The 12670-nt window shown below is 41.2% G+C and overlaps 1 protein-coding gene across 1 annotated transcript in view; it reads left to right on the top strand.

Moving 5' to 3' along the window:
- The first annotated feature begins 1628 nt into the window (after positions 1–1628).
- Positions 1629–12670, top strand: part of LOC144684647 (linker for activation of T-cells family member 2-like) — an 81904-nt gene continuing 70862 nt past the window's right edge. Inside the window, exon 1 of the mRNA XM_078548712.1 lies at positions 1629–1776. The gene's annotated coding sequence lies outside the window, so the exon portion shown is untranslated. The remainder of the gene's footprint in view (positions 1777–12670) is intronic.

Raw genomic sequence — 12670 nt, 5'->3', positions numbered from 1 at the left:
GTTCCATGTGTAACAGAAAAAGGAGCCTGATTACATCTCTCACAAATGTGTGGTAGTAATTTTGGTTGAAGGATAAATATTGGCCAAGACACCATGGAGAACTCTCCTACTCTTCTTCAAATAGTGTCATGATCTTTTATATCCACCTGAGAAAGTAGACTTGGTTTAGCAGCTCATCTGAAAGACAGTGCTCCCTCAGTACTAGAGTGTCAGCCTAGATTTTGTGTTCAAGTCTTTAAAGTGGGACTTGAATTCACAACCGTCTGACTTGGGGTGAGTGTTACCTACTGAGTCAAGGCTGACACAAATCCATGGCAATAGAACAATCAATCTCACTTTGAAGAAGATATGCTTGTGATGGACTTGGGTCCAAATTTGAACTTTTCGTTTCTGCAGTGTTGCTGTAAACAGCTTTTTGATAGATTTAGCCTAGAACTTCCTGTCTGAAGGGATCGTTTCTCTTGAGCCTCAAGTACAATTTGCAGGCTGAGTGCTGATTAGTGGAAAGAAAACTAGTTAAGAAACGATGCAAAGAGAATTTAAGATTGCTACAAATCTCTGGTAAACTCTCCCCTGAGAATGCAAATCTAGATAGAAATATGGTCGAGGCATTGAACCAAACCTGTTTTCATTCCTGAACTGAAATGACAGACCCTTAAAATTGCAGATTATTTTCTGAGACTTCCATTCACCTAAGCTTTACGAAAACAATACTCACCCTGCGGAAAACACAAGTGCTGAAAATAAAAAAAAGTAATTAGCATCTGAAGAGAGAAATTTTCACAATGGGTTACCCTAATCTAGTCTGTAGGAATGGAAACAAGATAGGCTGTAGTCATTCAGTGATCTATAGTTGTGGGGAGATGATGGCAAGACAATGTCACTGGACTAATAATCCAGGAACCCAGAACAAGGGTGCAACCTCCAAATTAGAACTAGGCCATTCAGGGGTGATGTCAGGAACCATTTGTTAATCCAAAGGGTCATGGAAATCTGGAACTATCTTCCCCCAAAATACTGTTGAGTCTGGGGGATCAATTAAAATTTTCAAAACTGAGGTTGATAAGTTTTTGTTAGGCAAATGGTGTTAAGGGTTGCAAAACCAAGACAGTTGTATGAAGTTAACATATATCTGTAATTAAATCATAGCTTAATTGAATGGTAGAACATGCTCGAGGGGCTCAATGACCCCCTCCTGTGTGAGGTTGCCAGTTGTGGTTGGATGTATTTCTGAAGAGTGTCATCCCAGACTCTTCCACTTCCAACTGTCCCCCAGCCCACACGCCTGCTATTGGTCAATCCAATCATCCCACTTTGCAATGGTCTGCCCCCCTCTATGGCCAATCGGGAAAATACAGGCTCTTAATGACCCAACCTGGACTGCCAGTCAACAGCCTTTCCCCCCGTTGCCAATATTTTATAACTAATACAGGAAAGTGTTCAAAGAAAATGAAAAAAACTATTTTTTTAAAGAAGTATTTTTTCTTCATAGTTGCTTGCAGCAATGTCTGGGAGATTAATCCCTGGAGATTCCCGGACAATCCTGGAGGGTTGTCCAATACAAGTAATGGTTGTTCCCCAGCGAGGTGAAGGGCCCTGAACTGATGAATATCAGAGAGTCAGTGCACGGAGGGGGGCGGATGTGGTGCAGGATTCCTGTGAAACAGCGGAAACTGCAGCTCGAACCGTTTTTTTATTTGCCTTTCACATTCAGTCTCTTTCCCCGAGATCGGAGACAATGAAAGGCCGTGGAAGGAGCCCCTGAGTTTGCAGCCGGTAAGGAGCCCATTACTGAACCCAGAGACCTGACCTCTCCAACTGTTCCCTTCCTCGCCTCCAGCCGCTGAAATTAACATGGTCTTTCTCGGTGTGTCAATTTCCGACAATGTTCTCCAAAAGCAGTTGCTGTATTTAACAGTTATTAATTTAATGCAGAAAACCCAAATAATTCAATCTGGGGGGATTTCTAAAACGTTGCTCAATTAATGTAAGATTTAAAGTCGAAACCCAACCAGTAAAATAAGTTGTTTACTAATTAGTATAATACGCGCACAATCGTGAGGGCAACATTCAATATTGTATTTTGTGTCAAATGAGCTTCGCTTGGACGGAACTCCACTTTTTAAATTACAGCCCGTGTGTTAAATCCCTTTGACAACCTGTCTGATTCGGCAATGCCCCAGATCCAGAAACACAGCCAAATCCAGGTGCAGAGCTAGTTCCAGTTCTAACTTCAGATGACCTAGAGCCACATCCCAATATCCCAGTTCCAGATGTCTTTGAAACGAAAGCTAAGGAAAGGTGGAGCCAAGGAGATGCTGCATTAGCCAGGGGGATGGGTTCAGCCCTTCGCCACCGCCCGCCCGCCGGTTTGGTTCATGTAGTCGGGAAAAACCCATCTTTACCTTTGCACACTTCAAATCATTCTGTATTTTACAACAGCCTGGGGCGGCGCTGTGATGTCACGGAGAGCAAGCATCAGGTTCGGGGTACGAATAATGTAAATTTGTTTAAATACAGAGAATGCTTGGTCGCTCGTTGCGAGAAACTTGGGGATTCTGAACTGCACTAATTCCAGCCTAAACAACTATTGGGCTGCGCATTAGCTCCATGCGTTGGGACCGTGCCTGTTATTACTTTTATTTTAAACGGGGTGCCCTTAGCGTCCAAAGAGATGAGCAGAGCCAACAAAACAGATATTGATGTTGAGTGCAGGATGTCTTTAGCTGTGTCAGAAGGTTACTGCTTCGACCCGTTTGGAAGTTGTAGGTCAGTCTCCTGCTGATTCTGAGAATTCTACTTTTTCACATTTTAAACATTTGTTTTTAAAACTTTTCAGGAACAATTCTTTACATGAAACGGCTGCATTTAAACGTGGAGCCTTGTTTGTGGTTCTCGGGTCTGTCAAGTGCAAAACATAATGGCCATTCAGCATCTGGCTAAACAGCAACGCTTCTATGACCACAAGTTCTCGCTTCTAGCAGTTCCCTGGTGTTGATGAGGGAAAGCGATTCTAATCAACAAAACCAAACTGCAGGAAATAGGAACAGGAGGAGGCCATTCAGTTCCTCCATTCTGTTCCGCCATTCAATTAGATCATGACTGATCTGTATCTCAACCCCATTTATCCACCTATCCCTAGATTCCTCTGACAAACAAAAACTAAACATCGGCAACTTTGCATTCATTTCTTACATATTGTATATGTTGAGTCAAGTCTTTAGGAGGCTTTTGACAATACGCCATGCAGCCTCAAGAGCCCCTACACCCCCTTCAGAGCATTATCAATGAATGTTGATAAAGATTTGGATGTCTCTGACTAGCATTCATCCAATTTGATTGGATAATTTGCCCAAGAATTATTATTTTGTAAATAATTAAGTAGAAGTGAAGAAAATATGCAGGGCTCTGGATCTTTTTAAATGATTCTCGATATGGGTGACGTTTTGGCACACCAGTGTTTCTTATCCCATCCCGAGGCACCCTCAAGACATTAAGAGTCAATTGTGTAGGGTGGGACTGAAATCAGATGAAGACCAGACCAGGTAGGGGTGACAGATTTCTAAGAAAATTAAGGGGGAGAAACCAGGGAATTATAGACCAGTTAGCCTAACATTTGTTCTTGGGGAAATTAATGGAGTCTATCGTTAAGGTTAGAGTGATAAACCTTGAACAATTTCAGCTGATCTGAGAGCACCAGTATGGAGTTGTAAAGGGTAGGTTATGCTTTGAATTTTTGAAGAAATGAACAGGGGAATGTCTATTTTCTTCTCCACTGATGCTGCCAGACCTGCTGAATTTTTCCAGGTAATTCTGTTTTTGTTTTGAATGTCTATGGATGTTATTTATATGGACTTGCATGAGGCATTTGTTAAAGTTCTTCGCAAGACACTTTTAGCTGAAGTTGAAACTCATGGGATTGAAGGCAAATTATTGAGCTGGTTTGGAATTTGACTCAGCTGCAGGAAACAGAGAATAGAGATAATGAACAGTTACTCCATTGGCAGGATGTGACTAGCGGTGTCCCACAAGGATCTGTGTTGTGAGCTTAACTATTCATTGTATTTATTAATTACTTAGACTATGGGATAGAAAGCCACAAATTCTAGTTTGCCAATGATGCAAAGATAATGGGTATTGTAAGCAATGTAAGGAGAAGCATAAAATTACAAAGAAATATTAATAACAATTCCTTGGTAGTACAGAACTTAAATATTGCTGTAAAGAGTGACATGTTGCTGAAGCTTTTCCACTAACTGGATGCTACCATCAGCCCAAAAAGATGTTCTACCTGCCACAATTGAGCAGTTTCATGTATAAATTTCAGTGCCGGTGCAATGATGGGTAGGCAGTACATCCCAACTGGTTGATTGAATCAAACCGCTTGTTCCTTCAGTTGCTTGTAGTATGCTGAGTACAGACTGTACTCAACTAACTTACAAAACCCAAACAAAATCTCAACTATTAGATGTGATTCCTCAATTGGCCAGCACTCGCTGAACAATCCTGAGTGCGCTAATAGCACCACGAACAACCAATTTAAGATGATCTGTCGAGCTCATAACGTGACTCATTTATGCTTGCTAGAAGTGAATGCATACATTCATATGCAGGGACCTGTTCTTTGTAAACAAAAGGAATATGTTCAAGCCTTGCATTTATTTGGAACTACCCAGGATCTTGGGGAGCCTATCGTTCCCCATTGCTTTCTCCATGACAATGCCTCAGCCAGTCAGAGTCAACTTGCCAACCAATCAGCACCCTTTTCTCCTGGAGTATAAATTGTTGTGATTGTTTGAAATTTGGCATTCTTGCCATTGTCCTGATGTGTGCAAGATGAAAAGCTTCAGCAACATGTCTCTCTTTTCAGCAATATTCAAATATTAATAAATTAAGTGAATGGCAAAATTGTATAATTGATTTAAATGTTAGCAAATGTGTGTAACTCACTTTGGACCTAAAAAAGACAGGACAGCGTATTTTGTAAATGATGAGAAGCTGGAACCAGTGGACATCCAAAGAGACTTAGGGGTCCAGGTACACAGATCATTAAAATGCTGTGAACATTATGGAAAATAATCAAAAAAGCTTGTGGAACGCTGACCTTTATATCTGGTGGGCTAGAGCTTAAGAGAATAGAAGTTTTGCTTCAGCTATGCAAATCTGGGGAAGAATTTTCCCATCGGCGTGCGGGGTTGCGGGGCCCATTTGCCAATGTGTAAAATGATGCAGAATGGCATCGGGCGGAACTCCCGATGTCACCCTGCGTTATTTGCATTTTCAGGTCGGCAGGGGCGCAGCCAAGTCAGCTGTGCACGTGCCGACCTGTCAACGGCCTATTGAGGCCATTCAAAAAACAATTAAACCAATTAGTGGACCTGCCTGTCCAACCTTAAGGTTGGCGGGCAGGTCAGGAGTGCTGGAAGCCACCTGAAAAAGCGTGAAACCTCATCCATGGGCGGAATGAGATTTCATGACTGAATTAAAAAATTATGGTTAACTTTTACTTAAAGTTATGTCCATGTCCCAACTCATGTGACATTGTCACATGAGGGGACATGGATGGTTAATGAAATTTTCCAAAGATTAATTTTTTCCCTTTGGGAACCAATCTCCCTGAGGCAGCACTTAGTCCCAGGGAGACCGGAGCGCTCCTTCGCGCGCATGCACCAAGGAGTGCACTTCTGCATTTTTGCATTTTTGCCTCTGGAGCACTGTGAGCAGTCCTGGACACCGCACCTTAGGATGGATGTTTTGGCCTTGACTGGCATGATTTACTGAATGATACTTAGACTCTAAGGGTTAATTTACAAGGTGAGATTTCATAAACTAGAGCTGTATTCCTTGGAATTTAGCAGGTTAAGGGATGATCAAAATTTTGAAAACATTAAGGGGAAACGATAAGGTAGTTAGATAGATAATATTTCCACTTGGAAAACAGGCATGAAGGCCTAATGGCCTACTTCTCCTTGTTCCTTCCTTGAAGGAAACCATTGAAGAATGTTGGTAAAGCCACAACTTAACACTGCTCTTGATCAATTTCTGGTCAAACCTTTTCTGCCCCACCCCCACTCCTGCCCACCGCCAGTCTCATGAAAGCTTTCACAGTGCAGTCTGTAGTGACCTGTATTTATTCCTTCTCTTCCTTGTCCTCTTCCATTGCCTGTTGGTTGCTAGATTCTCTCATAAATTGCTAGTGGAAAGAACATATGTTTTATTGGGTGCCATTTTCAGTTATGTCATATTAATGATGAGGTCAAACTGTGAATACAGATTATTTCCGATTAAGCGCTATGGCAGGAGATAATATAGAGCAGCAAGCCACCAATTCTCTAGTGCTCTATCGCCTTGTGGCTGGTTCACAGTTTCTCCCTTACTGTTCAAGATGGGAAGTATAGTGTAGGTGGGGTGGGGCGGGGGTGGAGAGATGTGAAGGGGCCCTGAATGGTGCTCCAAGACCATGCTGTGCCCATCACATACAGTTAATTAGTTTGTAGTGTGCTGTTGTTTTTTGGGCAAAGCATGTTTGGCACAGCAAGATCCCACAAAGCAGCAATGAGAGAAATGACCAGTAGGAGTACAGAAATTGTTTGATGAAAAAGACCAGAATTCATCTAGCTTTCCCTCCACCATTTTGGTAGCGGAGTGATATAATGATAATGGAGTAATTGACTAATTACAGCAAAGGATTTCTATCATATTCAGACATATTTTGAGGAAGGCCCCAGTGATGAGAGGCTTTGGGAACCAGTTCTTCTAAAAAAAAAAGCACTTTACCACATGTTGAACCAATTTATTTGTTCCTGGTAGTACTTAGTGTTCAAGAATGAATCAAACCATATTTTAATATCCTTAATATTTTGGCCCAGAATGTTTAATGGTGTAGTGCAGAGAGTTAGAAACATAGAAAATAGGAGCAGGAGTAGGTCATTCGGCCCTTTGCGCCTGCTCTGCGATTCAATATGATCATGGCTGATCCTCTATCTCAACACCGTACTCCCGCTCTCCCTCCATACCCCTTGACGCCTTTAGAGTCCGGAAATCTATCTATTTCCTTCTTAAATTATGTTCAGTGAGAATATACCATTGGTGTAGGTTGGAAGGATTTACAGGTTGATACTCAACCTGTTTGTCCTCATTATGAATGCACCATGCAAGTCCTGGAGTGAGACCTGAACCTGGAATTTCTAGCTCGGAGTCAGGGACACTACCCACTGCAACACAAGACCTTCCCTTAATTAAAATTCCACCAGCTGCCATGTTGGGATTTGAACTCATGTCCCCAGAGAAATTGCTAATAGAGTGACATTGCCACTATGCCAGCATCTCCCCCTTAGTAAGCAGTGTCCTTAACACACCCTTCTATAGCAAGGTTCCATATGGAAGGGCAAAAATCTGAAATAGTGCACATTTATGTGGCTGGGGCATCCAAGGAGACAACAAGTGAAAGCCGTGAACATAACCTCTGCTCCCCAATGAAATGGGAGATATATTTGTGGAACTCTGATTTCTACAGTCATGTAGAGAGACTAGAGACTCTTTACAACAGAGAAGGATACTTAATAGAGAAGTTTAAAATGATGAGGGTTTGGACAGAGTGTATAGGGAGAAATTGTTTCCACTGGCAGGAAAGTCAATATGCAGAGGGCACAGATTTAAAGTGATTGACAAGGGAACCAGCTGGGAGATAGCAGATTTCTTTTTATGCAGATCAGGACTGCCTGAAAGGGTGTTGGAAAGAAATTTAATCATAACTTACAAAAAGGAATTGGACATATACTTGACGGGGACAATTTACAGTGCTATGGGGAAAGAACAGGGGAGTGGATAACCTTTTCAAAGAGCTGGCAGGGGCACGATGGCCTGAATGGCCACATTCTGTGCTGTATGATTCTTTTGAATTCCAAAAGCTTTACTTCAAATGTTCTAAATTCATTAGACCAAGTGACCGGTTTAGAGCTGGTCACTGATCCAACACCTGCAACCTTTTGGGCGAGAGTTCCAGATTTCTGCTACCATTAATATGGAAAAAAAAGTGTTTCCTGATTTCAAAAGTAAATGGCCTAGTTCTAATTTTAAGATTGTGCCTCCTTGATATGAACAAGATCAGATTACCAAAATGTTTTGGTGTATCGAACCCAATCAGAAAAGAGGTTATATGTGAAAAAGTTTTATTTTTGAGTTTGAGAAAACTCAAATACTTCTCACACTCAAAACGGCAAACCGTTCTGGTGCAATCTGATATTTTTTTTAAATTTGTATGATTTTTTTTGATAATACACAATTTTAGTAATGGTGTGCAGAATGAACTCTTCCTATTTAAGTTGCATTTTACTGTTATTACAAAGCATGGTCTTTTACCAGTCTGCCAATATTCATAATAATTATACTATGAAGACTTTCACAATATTGGCGCTTTAGCTAGTATACAGAGTAGCTACTTATCTAAGCTAGTTTTTGGCTTCTGCTGTGCATAATGGTCCCAGGTATTTATTTAGTTTACAGTAAGGTCAGTAAATGTAAGAAAGGTGTCTAAGTGACTCCTGATTCATTTTGCCCTCATAGGTTTTTTGTCGCTCCTTTCAAGTATTTTCCTGCAATGGAACCATTTTGTTTCTGATTAAGTTACAGGGCTCAGAAACAAAGGATGAAGTTTTAGTTGTTGAGGAAAATAGGTTTCCAATGCAAATGTGTCATAAAGGGAGATTTCCCTTTCCGAAATAATCCATGATAAATCCAACATGTGATGCACGTCAACAGGATGAAGACAGAGGCCTACAGGTAGCGTTATCAAGGCATATTCTGAGAAGTTTGATCACGTAATCTCCTGCCACCCATCGTCCTGTCACCACACTTCCACCATTGTGTCTGATGTGTCCATTTTCGACACACTGCCTCGCCATGGCCAATTGGAAACCAAGCAAATTATTTGTTACCTGTTTAGATGATTCTTGACTTTTCCTTCCTCTTTCCATTGTTATGATAAATAAATATGTTCAAAGAAAATGGAAAAACACAGAAGGGTAGGTATTTCCACCCTCTGCGCCCCTCCGCACCCCGCCCCCCCGCACTCACTCCCACTGCCCTGAGAGCCTAGGGCAAGAGCCACAGCCAAGTCAGGGTTTTCTCGTCAGGGACCCCATGCAAGTATATTTAGTTCAAGTGCAATATATGGTGTTGTGATTTGCTTGAATATTAATGCAGTGTGTAAACATTCTGCATGACTATTTTTTCACACATTTTTCAACAAATTTGTGTGTTAATATCTTGTGGGAGATGGGGGTGGGGTAGATTTTGTACAGGCGGGTTAAGAGCCTCCAGAATTCTTATTCCTTGCTCTGTATACCAACTAAACACAGCTGGGACATGGGAAATGCCAGGGAATGTGGGAGTCCTGCAGAGTTGGTTGGTGTGATCACCCTGAAAAATACCTCTCATGCCCTCACCCCATAAAGGAGGAGGGTTGGTCAGAACAATGAAGGAGAGCTTTCAGTCTCTGACAGTTTTGCAATTTTGGTAGAGTTGTGGAGGAAAAGGGCGAAGGTGCTTTTGGTGGTGGGGTGTTTAAGGTGAAGTTGGTGAAGAATAGAGTTGGGGTGGAAAGGGTGAAGTTAAACAAGGCAGATGGAGAAGGGATGGAGTTTGGAAATAGTTGGGGCAAAATTGGCAGGGTGGGGTAAAGTTGGGAGGGGTGAAGGGAGGAGATGAGGGAGGCCCAGCGTTTCTTTCGACATGCTCCCGGCAACCCCCTCCCCCACCCCCAACCCCAGAATCATGTAGAACCTGAAGCAACAACCCCCTCTCAAGACCCACATGTGCACACTCAGCTGAGCTGACGTAACCTTATTTATATGTTCCATTTAGCTGATTCAGATATTGATGTAGAGGTTATGAACACATTGAACCTGATAGCTATCCAAGTGTTAAATCTTCTTGTCATCTCTTCTTAGTAATTCACTTTAAGAATTAGCAATTGCTGAATATCAGAAATTAAATTTTCCCACTGTTTGGATAATCTCAACCCCTCTGACATCAGAAACAAATAGAATTCTATTTTTTGTGTTGCCTGGCTGTTGGTGTACAAAACTCATACCGTGCTTGTATAGTTTCTTAGAGCAGCACATTCTAGCACCAAGCAGAGAGCAGGCTATACTAGATCTGGTAATGTACAATGAGATAGTATTAACTAATGACCTCATAGTGAAGGTGCCCCTAGGTTGCAGTCATCACAATATGATTAAATTTCACATTGATTTTGAGGAAGAGAGGAGTGGATCTAAATTAGTATTTTAAACTTAAATAAGGGCAATTATGAGGGCATGAAGACAAAGCTGGCTAAAGTGAATTGGGAAATTAGGTTAAGTGAGTCAGTGGAGATGCAATGAGAGACATTTAGGGAGATATTTTAGAATACTCAGGAAAAAATGCATTCTAGTGAGAAAGAAAGACTCTAAGGGAAGGACGCACCATCCATGGCTAACTAAGGAAGTTGAAGATAGTATCAAATTGAAAGAAAAAGCACAAACATGAGTGGCAGGTTGGGCAATTGGACAGAATATAAAGAATAGCAAAGAATTACCAGAAGATTAACAGGGAGGGAGAAAATAACAGTACGAGAGAAAGCTGGCGAGAAATATAAAAACGGATAGTAAGAGTTTTTCTATAGGTATTTGAAAAGGAAAAGAGTAAGTAAAGTGAGCGTTGGTCCACTAGAGATTGAGAATGGGGAATTAATAATTCAAAATAAGGAATTGGTGGATGAATTGAACAGATATTTGGCATCTGTCTTCAATGTAGAGGATACAAATAACATTCCAGAAATAATTGTGAATCAGGAGGTGAAAGGGAGGGAGGAATTTAAAACAATTACAATCACCAGGGAGAGGGCACTGAGAAAATTATTAGAACCAAAAGCTGACAAGTCCCAGGTCCTGATGGACTTTATCCTAGGATCTTAAAGGAAGTGGCTGAGAAGATAGTAGGTGCATTGTTTTTAATTTTCCAAAGTTCCCTAGATTCTGGAAAGGTCCCATCAGTTTGGAAAATAGCAAATGTAACTCCTTTACAAACCTACAAAACCACCCAGTGAAAGGAAATGGTCAGATGGCTCACTGAGCCTGACATATATGAACATATGAAATAAGAACAAGAGTAGGCCAGAAAGGAGGGAGACAGAAAGAAGGAAACTACAGGCCAGTTAGCTTAACATCTGTCATTGGGATATTGCTGGAAGCTATTATTAAGAAGATTACAGCGAGGCACTTAGAAAGTCTCAATATAATCACACAGATGAATGTGGATTTGTGAAAGGGAAATCATGCTTTACTAATTTATTGGAGCTCTTTTGAGGAAGTAACAGGCAACATGGATAAAGGGGAATCTGTGGATGTGGTTTTTTTAGATTTCCAGATTACATTTGACAAAGTACCATGTCAAAGGTTACTATGTAAAATAAGAGCTCATGGTATAGGAGGGTAATATATTAGCATGGATAGGGGATTGGTTAGCAGGAAACATAGTGTGGGCATAAATGGGTTATTTTTGAGTTGGCAAGATATGATGTGTGGAGTGCCACAGGGGTCAGTGCTGGTGCCTCAACTATTTACAATTTATATCAATGACTTGGATGAAGGTACCGAATGTATGTTTGCTAAATTTGCTGATGACATAAAGATAGGTGGGAAAGTAAGTTGTGAAGAGGACATAAGGAGTCTGCAAAGGGACATAGATAGGTTAAGTGAGTGGGCAAAATTTGGCAGATGGAGTATAATGTGGGAAATGTGAACTTGTCCACTTTGGCAGAAAGAATAGAAAAGCAGCATAATATTTAAATTGAGAGAGATTTCAGAACTCTGAGATACAGAGGGATTTGAGTGTCCTAGTGTATGAATCACAAAAAAATAGTATGCAGGTACAGCAAGTGATTAGGAAGGCAAATGGGATGTTGTCATTTATTACGAGGGGAATGAAATATAAAAGTAGGTATGTTTTGCTACACTTGTACAGGGTGTTGGTGAGACTACATCTGGAGCATTGTGTACAGTTTTGATCTTATTTAAGAAAGGATATAAATGCGTTAGAAGCAGTTCGGAGAAAGTTCACTCAACTGATACCTGGGATGGGGGGGCGGGTCATCTTAAGAGGAAAGGTTGGATGGGTTGGGCCTGTATCCATTGACGTTTAGAAGAATGAGAGGTGATCTTATTGAAACATATAAGATCCTGAGTAGACTTGACAAGGTGGATGCTGAAAGGATGTTTCCCCGGTTGGAGAAATTAGAACTAGGAGACACTTTAAAAATAAGGAGTCTCCCATTTAAAACGGAGGTGAGAAGAAATTTATTTCTCTCTGAGGTCCATGCGTCTTTGGAACTCTCTTCCCTGGAGAGTAGTGAAGGCAGGGCTGTTGAATATTTTTAAGGTAGAGGTAGATAGATTCTTGCCTAACAAAGGTTATTGGATGCAGGCGGAATGTGGAATTGAGGCTATAATCAGATCAGTCATGATCTTAGTGAATGCGGAATAGACTCAAGGGGCCGTATGGCCTACTCTTGTTCTTATTTCATATGTTCATATATGTCAGGCTCAGTGAGCCATCTGACCATTTCCTTTCACTGGGTGGTTTTTTGGTTTGTATATTATGCAATAGCTAAATTATGCTCCAAACATAG

Source organism: Cetorhinus maximus, chromosome 9 (genome assembly GCF_964194155.1).
Source record: "Cetorhinus maximus chromosome 9, sCetMax3.hap1.1, whole genome shotgun sequence".
Lineage (NCBI taxonomy): Eukaryota > Metazoa > Chordata > Chondrichthyes > Lamniformes > Cetorhinidae > Cetorhinus > Cetorhinus maximus.
Note: the sequence above shows the minus strand (reverse complement) of the source record. Positions and strands in the feature narration are given on the sequence as shown.